Source organism: Acipenser ruthenus, chromosome 2 (genome assembly GCF_902713425.1).
Source record: "Acipenser ruthenus chromosome 2, fAciRut3.2 maternal haplotype, whole genome shotgun sequence".
NCBI classification, from domain to species: domain Eukaryota; kingdom Metazoa; phylum Chordata; class Actinopteri; order Acipenseriformes; family Acipenseridae; genus Acipenser; species Acipenser ruthenus.
Window position 1 is genome coordinate 1,676,109 of NC_081190.1, and position 11,392 is coordinate 1,687,500.

Below are 11,392 nucleotides of genomic sequence, written 5' to 3' on the forward strand. Positions count from 1 at the left end.
ATCTCTAGAGCATGTCTACTAAAGCATCTCTAGAGCAATGTCTATTAAAGCATCTCTAGAGCAATGTCTACTAAAGCATCTCTAGAGCATGTCTACAAAAGCATCTCTAGAGCAATGTCTACAAAAGCATCTCTAGAGCATGTCTACAAAAGCATCTCTAGAGCAATGTCTACTAAAGCATCTCTAGAGCAATGTCTACAAAAGCATCTCTAGAGCAATGTCTACTAAAGCATCTTGAAAGCAATGTCTACCAAAGCATCTCTAGAGCATGTCTACTAAAGTATCTCTAGAGCATGTCTACTAAAGCATCTCTAGAGCAATGTCTACTAAAGCATCTCTAGAGCATGTTTTGATCTATATTTAAATTATGAGACCACAAATTTGATATGGAAAAGGTGAGGGACATATTGACCCTCAAATCATATCTGCCTCCCCCACCTTGCTTGGACTATTTAAATCAAATGGCTCTGCTAACCGCAGGTCTCTTGTGTCTTTTAAAACACCTGTATCCAATATTATCATGCATGAAACAAAACAATACAATCTACACACTGGTTTCAGTATATGAGCAATGCAGTCTTCTAAAAATAGCAAAGGGGCTATGCAATAAAACAAGGCCAATCCCTCGTTGTGAGGAGCTGATATGCTTCTAAGTGAATAAGAATGCTGCTAGCTCGATTCTACGCTGATAGAAATATGACAGGCATGGATATCAGCAGGGAATCATTCCAGAATTCATTTCAGTTCAATTTAATTTGAATTTGACAGCTTAAAACTTGCTGAGGTAGATACCTGTATTTCAAGAGTGACCCGTGACAGAGGCGGGCATATCAGCATGCATGTTATTTGGACGTTTCTGAAGCTTCTGTGGGTCACCTGCCTATTTGTTTTCTGAAGTGTATTACTGTTTTATTAACAACTTGTTTTTTTTATCCTATTATTGAGTTTATCAGTAAAATTAAAATATAAAAATGCAAGGTGCAGAGTTTTTTCTATACGCCAGATCAAACATAGAGTGAGTGTGTAGTGGAGGCTGGGGTGTGTAACAACAGTTACAGAGAATGCTTTCAAAGTGATAGTTATTCACTTTCCAGTTCAGAGACAAGACTGTCTTCTGCAGTGTGCTTGAGGAGGTATGAAATGAATTTCATTTCCCTTTCATTTGCTTGGTCTCTGAGAGGCTTGACGGTTGAGATATGTGCTTGACTATTATAGGGCTAATCCATCCATGACAGCGTTCAATTTTCTCTGGGAATTTGCTTATGGATTGCTCCCCCAGAATACTCGGAAAACACTTGGAATTAAAGTACGCTGGAGCAAGCAGTGGGAAAAGCCGCTACAGCTGTCTGTCAGGAGAAGTTCGGCAGGACTAAAAGTTAAATTAGAAAAGGTCTTGGTTTTGCCTCTGTTTTATTCATTTTTCTTTAGATAAATGTGCTGCTTTTTCTTTCGCTTGTCTATTTTCACACTCCTGTGAGTATTCTAGGAAGCTCAATCAAACTACGGCAAGAGATTTAAAAATGAGGAGCAAAACTAGTCCTTATTGGCAGAGGATCACAACTGGCTTGCATCACTACTAATGCAGATCCCCATCACCTCCTGCAGGCATTGCCCTTGAAAGTAGAATTACCAACGCTGTAGCAAACATTTTCTTTTGTTGTTCTGACCTTTTTGCTTTACATACTTTTTTTCACTTTGACTTAAGTGAAGCAATTTCTGTTTTCTCCTGCTATAAGTTCACATCCTGCATTGGAGGTACAATGACCCCATCTGCAGTTACAAAAATGTACTGTGGTTGGTATACCATAGACAAAGAATAGTAAAGTGTAGTAAGCCATGGTGAACGCATGATAAATCCTGTATAGTAAGGTTGAAGCATGTAAACATGTCAATGGCATTTAAAGTGTGGGTACAATGCTAGATAACAGTGCATACAAATAATACATCATAGCATTGTAACAACAGTGTAATTACATGGTACTGGCCTGATGTAATGAACCATTTCCATGTACTTACATGCACCTTTATTACAACAGTAGTCAGTGGTAGTTACCATGTTATGATGCAGTTATATATGCCTCTTGATCTACCAAACTGGATCTACCAACTGAACCGTGTTGTTAACTGTGTATTGAAGATAGTACTGCAAGCAAAAAGTAATGAAACAGTTCCAACACATCAGGTGTGTAGAAACTCCCAGTGTAATCTTTGGGAGGTTTGTTTTATTCCATAAAATGACCTGGGAAACATCTAATTCTTTCTGAACTCAGAGGTGCCGTAGCAACATGACTTCTACTTCGTCTTGTTATTACTACGGTAGAGATTCATGCATGTGTATTTGCCCCTCCCTCAGGGTTTGCGTTCAAGCGCGGTTCACTTTAGTTGTAATAATACTTGCAGCACAGCTGCTTTTTGCTGGTTTGAGCCTAAAACTTGCAAGTTCATATCATCTTCATTAACTTTACAATGTATATCTATTTAGTTCACAGTCCAGTTAGACGTTGGAAATTAAACAATGAATTTCTGTACATCTATGGCCAAATGTTTTGCATCACCCAATAGAATTAACTTAATTTTGCTTCATAAAGTCCAAAGAAACCTGTTCAATAATATTATGTTAGCCTATTGAATTATGTACCGCTTTGTAGTTTTCCATATACTGAACGAAAAACTGACATGAAATACTGTACTACTATTATGACTTTTGGTAGACTTTTGCAGTATCATTTTGTAATTTCTTTGATTACATGCTGTTAAATAAACAAATCTAAATGATGTTCATATGTATATTTTAAAATGATGTCTCAATCCTAAAATTCTAGATGATGCAAAACTGTATGCAAATGTTACAAAGCAAGAAAGCAACAGCTCGGAGTTCATGTAAGTACTGATGTCTAAGTTGTTGTTTATTACAAGTCACATTAACAGTTTGATTTTCTACAGAAAAAAAAAGCTTTGATAAATTTGGGCCCATGTTTTTTGGCAGTGAAAATAAATGTTGAACATTTGAAAACTAAGCCAAATATAATCAGTCTGTTTGTAGAGTTGCTATCCCCTTGTTAATGCATTTCGGCTTCTGCACAGTATTATCCTGGATTTGTTCACTGTGGCTGCTTTCGGGACAGGCACTTCATTTCCTGCATTAAACATCCTGCTTCCAATCAATAAACCATTACAGTTTTGATAGTATAGTACTTTTTGTTTAACCTCCTGTATGGAAAGCCCATTCGGCCTGTTGAAATGATTCAAAACAGTCTTGACCTTAACAGTGGTCTTGTTCAGTGGGGATGAGTCCATTTAGGTTTTTATTGCATTTCGGGAGCGTTATCTATTATTTATACATTTTTGAAATGTTAAGGAGAGTTCCCAGTGGTGATTGCAGAAGTATGGTATTGCATATCAAAGAAAGAGAGAACCTGAAGCTATTGTGTTTTTTTAACCCGGACTTTGCCTCTAAGTCGTTGTTGTTATGACGTAATCATCAGCGTGCCCTGACTGGCATCTTTATCTCCCAATGCATTAGCACAATGGGAGGGGGACCCCAGTTCAACCCTATTTTGGTAGCGCTTGATAAAGATTGTATAATGTGTTGCCGTAGCTAAAGTACTTTGTGCTGTAGTTGTTTTAACACTCATTACTCTCTAATATTTGCTTAGGTCTCCCCATGAGGTGAACTGGGGGTTTATGTAAAGATCCAGCTGTTTAATCCAGTTTAAATAGAAACTTACTGCTGTTCAAACAGCGTGGCGCAACAGATCCCCTCGTTTAAGGATTGGTATGCCATCCTCTTCCTCCTCCTCCATGTCTCCGCCCCTAATCCTCCTCTCCTATTATGAGGCTATGGGTCTGTCTCATTCATGCCTTAGATCCCCAGAATGCAACATTATGTCAAACTTCATCTCTACAATCACATGTTCAGGGTAAGGATCTCTTTGCTGGGGATAGAGGATACCGTACCGCTCTCCTCCCCATCTTTGAGTCAGATAGAGATCAACCCTTCTTGCATTTTATTTTGATTCCATATTGCCTGAAGTATGAAGTATTATGTGTGAGTTTATGATAAAGGTGATCTGAGATTCATTAAATTCATTATTAAATTCAGTATGTTTTAACCCCAAAACAGCTGTCTTACAATGTCCCTTCATGTAATATATTCAGCTTCTGTATTCAAACATATCATTCTGTGAGGGAAGTTGACTCTTTATAACATTATATTTGAGTATCTTTTGATCATGTTAGGCTTTTAACAGCTTTGATGTATGTCACAAATAATCCACGTTGCTCATTATAATTTTGTTTACCATTGTGCCGGTGACACTTGACTCTAAATCACTTTCAGGGAACTGATTTTTGTGTGTAAGATTCCTTTGGGGGGAAAAGATCATTTAAAAAGTACCACTCTGGAGTGCTTTCTGAGGTTGCACTGCAGTTTGGAAGACAAGTGATGGATCCAGAGTGATTTTTTTGAGTAACATGCCATCATGGTGAATAGACTGCAACATAGACTGAAAAAGGCAATCAAAACACGTGTGTTGGTTATGATTCCCTTTCAGAAACCACAGGGCCATCATTATGTAAGTGCTTTTTTTATAGAGACAGAGCGGCTTCCATGATCCCAGCCCCCAGCTGAATTAAAAAAAATAATACATCAAATATTTAGATTCTAATGCGCTTTCTTGTTTTCTTCTGTCTGAAATGGGTGAGGCAGTCGTGAGACCACGCAATTAGGTCACCTGGCTGTCAGGGTTCTCCCTGATGATTTTTCTTGTTGAAGCAGTGTGGCAATGTGCCCCGTCCCTGTGTGCATTTGTGTGTTGCGTGCGTGTGTTAATGTTGGTGTATAGTCATTGGTACACGGGATATAAACGGGTCTGTGTTTCACGTGTATTTAAAAAGTGTAGATTTGTATTTAGGCACGAGGAGAGCACAAATCACTTCACGTGCTGGTTAAATGTAATATGTGAGCACGGGGTTGCACAGAATTAATTCACGTGCTGGGATTCAAGTGAATAATTAATTAGTAATTGAATCCCAGCACAATAGTATATATAGACGCACATTTCTTGCACTCAGGGTTGGGTGTTCGAGAGTGGAGAACGGGTGAGAGAGAAGGAGAACGTAAAGTAGTAAAGTAAAAATAATATCTAGAAGTGTTTGTACTCACCGTGTTTGTTTGTCTCTCCGTGCACCGTTTGTTAAGTGTTTAGTACGTTTTGTTTGTCTTTTTATTTTGGCGTGTAGTGCCGTGTCCCGTGTTTTTGTCTGTTCAAACCTTTTATTTTCTGTTCTGTTTATTAAATGGTGAGCGCGATCACGCGCTCAGCGTAACCAAAACCCCAAATCTCTGTGTGTTACTTCCTGATTCTGGTCTGACGCCACCCACTCCGGCCGTCTTTGTGACAAGCAGCCATTAATTTTGAACAGTAAACCTGCTGCCAACAATGCATGCATTGGGGAGCAGCACTGCACAAGGCATTTTGTGCTGGCATAATAAAGCAAGCTGAAAACAGGCTGGCTTTGAATTCATTGCCCCCTCCACACTGCTGATCAGGAACACCTATCACTGCAGAGCAACCATGTCAAATATGAGGTGGAGGTATCAGGCAGGTGTTATTGATTGATTGAGTGATTGATTTACTTATTAATACAGGTGCATTTACATACTGTCTTTATACATCTTCTTATATTGAGGTTTGTATGTTTGTTTTTTTAAAGATGCCCAGGCTGGTTTGATGTTAATCCCTGCCTGAAGGCAGCATAGAAAGTCCTGACACAGATTGCTGGTTCAAGCAAACAGCATATTTAGTAGTCAGATGCTTCTGAGCATAGTTCCATTCTATAACACACACGTCACAGAGTCAGTAACTTCTATAATCTAGCCCGCTAGTTAACCTACGTTACTCCAGATACCATACATCGAGGCTATACAGCTCTATGCCCTCTTCGCAACTGAGAGATACTCCACATCCACAGAGTACAACCCACAGTGCTATAAAAACATATAGGTTACTTTAAAGGCTTCATGATGGTGAGGGAATGATACACATATGAATGCTGATTTGGTTTAACAGTGGTCCCCTAAAGCCCACCCACTAACTGTTAATAGGAGCATCATCATTTGTGTGCTCACACTGACATGGTTTATCATGTTAGGCAAACACTCTTTACTTACCTGTTTCCACCATGTTAATGTTACCTCACCGCTGTTACCCACGCAACTGCCCAGGAGGACTGAAGGAAAATGGACTGCTCCTGCTGTCTAGCCTCTTTTAACCCAGCTAACCTAAACAGCCGGCATTGCTACGCAACTGAACACTGTAGGACAGAGCCTGCCTGTAGACTGACGATCCAACTCCAGCTGATTTTCCCTCCTTAGCCCCTGTGAATGCAAAGGTCACACCCCCAGCCATGCAACGAAGCTACCGTTTGCACACAGCCATGCAACAAAGCTACTGTATGTGTTATTCTGTCTCAACAAAATGTCGTCAATTAATCATCAACTGTTCAAACCTCGCTGAGCCCCGAGCTGCAGATTTTGTTTTGCCATTAAGCAGTATATTCATTCAGTCATGTATTCATGCTGTGCATCAACATTTGTGTTCACTGACACAGTTGGGAATCACTCAGTTACTCCTCCATAACTTGAAACACTCAGTCATAAAAACGAGAGTTATGCAAAACTTCTCAGCTTAGCAGGCAAATATTTTAACGCAAAGTGTGTTACATTTTTGGTAGATATGACACTCAGCATACATTTCACAGTCAAGAACTTCTATTATTTACTTAATAAGTAACTACAAAAGGGGAGGCTGTGTGGTCCAGTGGTTAAAGAAAAGGGCTTGTAACCAGGAGGTCCCCAGTTCAAATCCCACCTCAGCCACTGACTCATTGTATGACCCTGAGCGAGTCACTTAACCTCCTTGTGCTCCGTCTTTCGGGTGAGACGTTGTTGTAAGTGACTCTGCAGCTGATGCATAGTTCACACACCCTAGTCTCTGTAAGTCACCTTGGATAAAGGCGTCTGCTAAATAAACAAATAATGGTAATAATATTTACATAATATTTAGTTAACTAGCATAACTCCAGACACATCCAGGGCATGTCTACACAACTGTCAGCCCTCTTCAAGGGATTATACAACAGAGTATACTGTATGCCTGTGATTTTATTAGATGTCAAATATCCATGAGTGCAGAGACAGTAATAAGTGATGATTAAGAGCACATATCATGGGATAATAAACAAGTAGAAAGTGAAACATCATACATATTCACAGGGTATAAAGTGTTCTACCAGCACTGCCATGATCACTGCACAGTGTAGCATCCACACAGATTCATAGTATAATGCTTCTTACATTAACTCTGGCAGCACAAAGGGGTTTGTTAGATCAACCTGTATCACGCTGGGATATGCCATGGCTGGGTTTTTTTAAAAACATTAACAGCATTGGTGAATTCTCTTGGGTTGCATCAACAATTTAATCCTGGGCTAACCACAGATAGGTGGTTGATGCAATCCAGGGTTATCCCCGGAGAGCTATAAAACCAATTAAAGTTGGAATGAATGAAACAAAAAAATGTAAAAGCAGCTGAAAAAAACAGGGATGTATGCTTTAGGTGCAGCTGTGTATCGCATGTGTGTTAGCAGGTCAGGTTGAATCCCTTTATGGAAGGGTTGCTGTGTATCGCATGTGTGTGAGCAGGTCAGGTTGAATCTCTTTATGGAAGGGTTGCTGTGTATCACATGTGTGTTAGCAGGTCAGGTTGAATCTCTTTATGGAAGGGTTGCTGTGTATCGCATGTGTGTTAGCAGGTCAGGTTGAATCTCTTTATGGAAGGGTTGCTGTGTATCACATGTGTGTTAGCAGGTCAGGTTGAATCTCTTTATGGAAGGGTTGCTGTGTATCGCATGTGTGTTAGCAGGTCAGGTTGAATCCCTTTATGGAAGGGTTGCTGTGTATCGCATGTGTGTGAGCAGGTCAGGTTGAATCTCTTTATGGAAGGGTTGCTGTGTATCGCACGTGTGTTAGCAGGTCAGGTTGAATCTCTTTATGGAAGGGTTGCTGTGTATCGCATGTGTGTGAGCAGGTCAGGTTGAATCTCTTTATGGAAGGGTTGTTGTGTATCGCATGTGTGTTAGCAGGTCAGGTTGAATCCCTTTATGGAAGGGTTGCTGTGTATCGCATGTGTGTTAGCAGGTCAGGTTGAATCCCTTTATGGAAGGGTTGCTGTGTATCGCATGTGTGTGAGCAGGTCAGGTTGAATCTCTTTATGGAAGGGTTGCTGTGTATCACATGTGTGTGAGCAGGTCAGGTTGAATCTCTTTATGGAAGGGTTGTTGTGTATCGCATGTGTGTTAGCAGGTCAGGTTGAATCCCTTTATGGAAGGGTTGCTGTGTATCGCATGTGTGTTAGCAGGTCAGGTTGAATCCCTTTATGGAAGGGTTGCTGTGTATCGCATGTGTGTGAGCAGGTCAGGTTGAATCCCTTTATGGAAGGGTTGCTGTGTATCGCATGTGTGTTAGCAGGTCAGGTTGAATCTCTTTATGGAAGGGTTGCTGTGTATCGCATGTGTGTGAGCAGGTCAGGTTGAATCTCTTTATGGAAGGGTTGCTGTGTATCGCATGTGTGTTAGCAGGTCAGGTTGAATCCCTTTATGGAAGGGTTGCTGTGTATCGCATGTGTGTTAGCAGGTCAGGTTGAATCCCTTTATGGAAGGGTTGCTGTGTATCGCATGTGTGTGAGCAGGTCAGGTTGAATCCCTTTATGGGAGGGTTGCTGTGTATCGCATGTGTGTTAGCAGGTCAGGTTGAATCCCTTTATGGAAGGGTTGCTGTGTATTGCATGTGTGTTATCAAGTCAGGTTGAATCTCTTTATGGAAGGGTTGCTGTGTATCGCATGTGTGTTAGCAGGTCAGGTTGAATCTCTTTATGGAATGGTCCACACTGAAATATCTCAGCAAGAATATAATGGCTGTCAAAATAATATTGATGATATCACTTGTATTAGCATAACAAAATATGGGAGCACAGTGTAGCATACACAACAAAACAATCTGTGCTTACTGCTTTCTTTATTTAATTATTACATTGTGTTGTACCTGCATTGTAGACTTGACTGTGTTTTAATGCTTATTTTGCCAGGTTACTCCTGATACTCAACTCCAATAATTATGTCCATGTTTGCTCCATCCCTTTGAAGTGATATACAAGTTTGACTATTATATCCAGCTAAATAAAAAAAATATCTGGATAAGCTGAGAGCACATGACCCACCAACATGCAATTCATTACAACAATGATATTTGGAGTTTTATTTCTCAGTCTCCTGTTTCAGCACTGATTTTAGTTGTAAGGTTTTACAGTTTAAACAATAATTTGTGGTTCTACAAAGTGTTTGGTAATATCCCCTTCCAGCAGTCATTCTTGATATGTATTTTTGTACTTTTTATATGTAACTGTAAGTCGCCCTGGGTAAAGGCGTCTGCTAAGAAATAAATAATAATAATAATAACAATAATGTACTATTGACACTGCAATCATTCAGTGATTATGTCGACAGGACATATTTATTACTAACTATTGATTTAGTAATTACTGCTGCTGTAATTCACATTAATGCACAATGCGAGCGTGGGTATATACACATGGGGTGTAGGGTAATCCATTGGGGAATTAGGCAATGCAGAGCAGGCGATAGGGGCTTAACTGGAGTTTGATTATTGTTGAAATAGATTCAAAATCCAAGGTGAAACCAAAGACCTTCCGTCAAGCATGCAAGTCTACAGCCCTTAGACAAAAAAAATGGAAACAAACAAAATATGCATGACGCAATTTTGTACATGAGCCAATTTATTATTAATACGTTACTACATGCTGACTTTTATTGTTATAAGAAGGCTTGCTACTTTGATATTAATCGGTAAAGCTCCTTAAACATCGAATTCCACAAAAATGAGAGGTTGAAATAAATTGAAATAGGATAAACGTAGAAATCATCTATAGTTTGTGTAGTTTTTTATACTTACTGTCTGTCCCATCTCCGTTCCACTCTGAATGGCTAGGGGTCGCTGTATGTTTGATGAAAAGCAGCTCAAATAAGTCCCGGTACCCAGTACTGGCATTAAAATAAGTCCCGGTACTGAGTACCGGTGAGTACCTGCAGAATTTCACCCCTGCTTGCTGTTGATTGGTTGATTTCTCACACGTGATTTGCAATACTGTATGTAATAAAGGACTGTCCAACATATATTGTTTCCTTGATTTAGAGGTGAAGTATTCTAGTTAAGACTAGTAAAAGGTTTGAATTAGTGGTCTATGCTCAAAGGTACTGTCCAAATTCAACAAAACTAACATGGTTAGCCAAAACACTACTAAAGCATTGGGAAATCTCAGCTTAAGTAAACTTCTGTCTGAAATATTTACATTGTATCCAATTTGTGTTTGTGAGTTTCTGTCTCTTAAAGACCCCAGTGGACGTCGGCATGGCTTTTTTTAAACTAAAAGGTTTGGCCAGACTTTCTGTGATATATAAAAAGCTGATGACCCGTCTACAGTTTGATAGACAGCATGTGACAGGCAGATTTAGCTGCCGATGGTCAAGCAGCCCTCTATACAGTTTAAACTCACTGCAGACTTGTCATGTAAAATCAGTGACTTCCTGCCTTACACCCTATCGACAATCTTATGAAGGTATTTATTGTATTTTTCTTTCTTTGTTTCATTTCCAATTCGAAAAGCATCACAAATGCGTTTTCAAAAGCCCAATGATCATTTGTGTTGCTGACTGCTTTTATATCGTACAGCCAAGAGTTGTTGAACAGTGCACCCCTTGTGTGTTGTCCATAACTCTAATGGTGTGACCATTGTATGTCACTTGCTGTTCTGGGAAAAGAGAGAGGAAGTCTGTGATCCTAGCAGGCTGGATAGCAATTCCAGGTTTGTGAATACTTCCCATTTAAAACAGAAATCATTTCTTGGTGCTTGTTTAATATATTTTCCATAGTGTTGACTCCTGTGCATTGTACTATCAGAAATAAGCAATAACTAAGCAACAGCTGTAGAAGATTTGTTTGAGGGAATGATGTGGAAGGTTCTGGATCTCGGATCTGGATCTCGCTTCTCGTCCTGAAAGGAAGTGAAACCTCTGACAGCTGTCAGAGTTCAACCAAGGCCGGGTGACGAGACTCATCAACCCCTCAAAAGGGATCTGCAGCTGCAAAGGGGAGGGAGGCGGAGGAAAGAGATTTTACGACAGAAGGAAGAAGTCCCAGGTTTTAAGAGATTGGTGTAAATCAATGAGGAAAGAAGACAGCTGCTGTACTGCCTCTAGAATAATGGCAAGCCTTTAATAGAAATTCATTATATCCAAATTCTTTAGAAACACACAT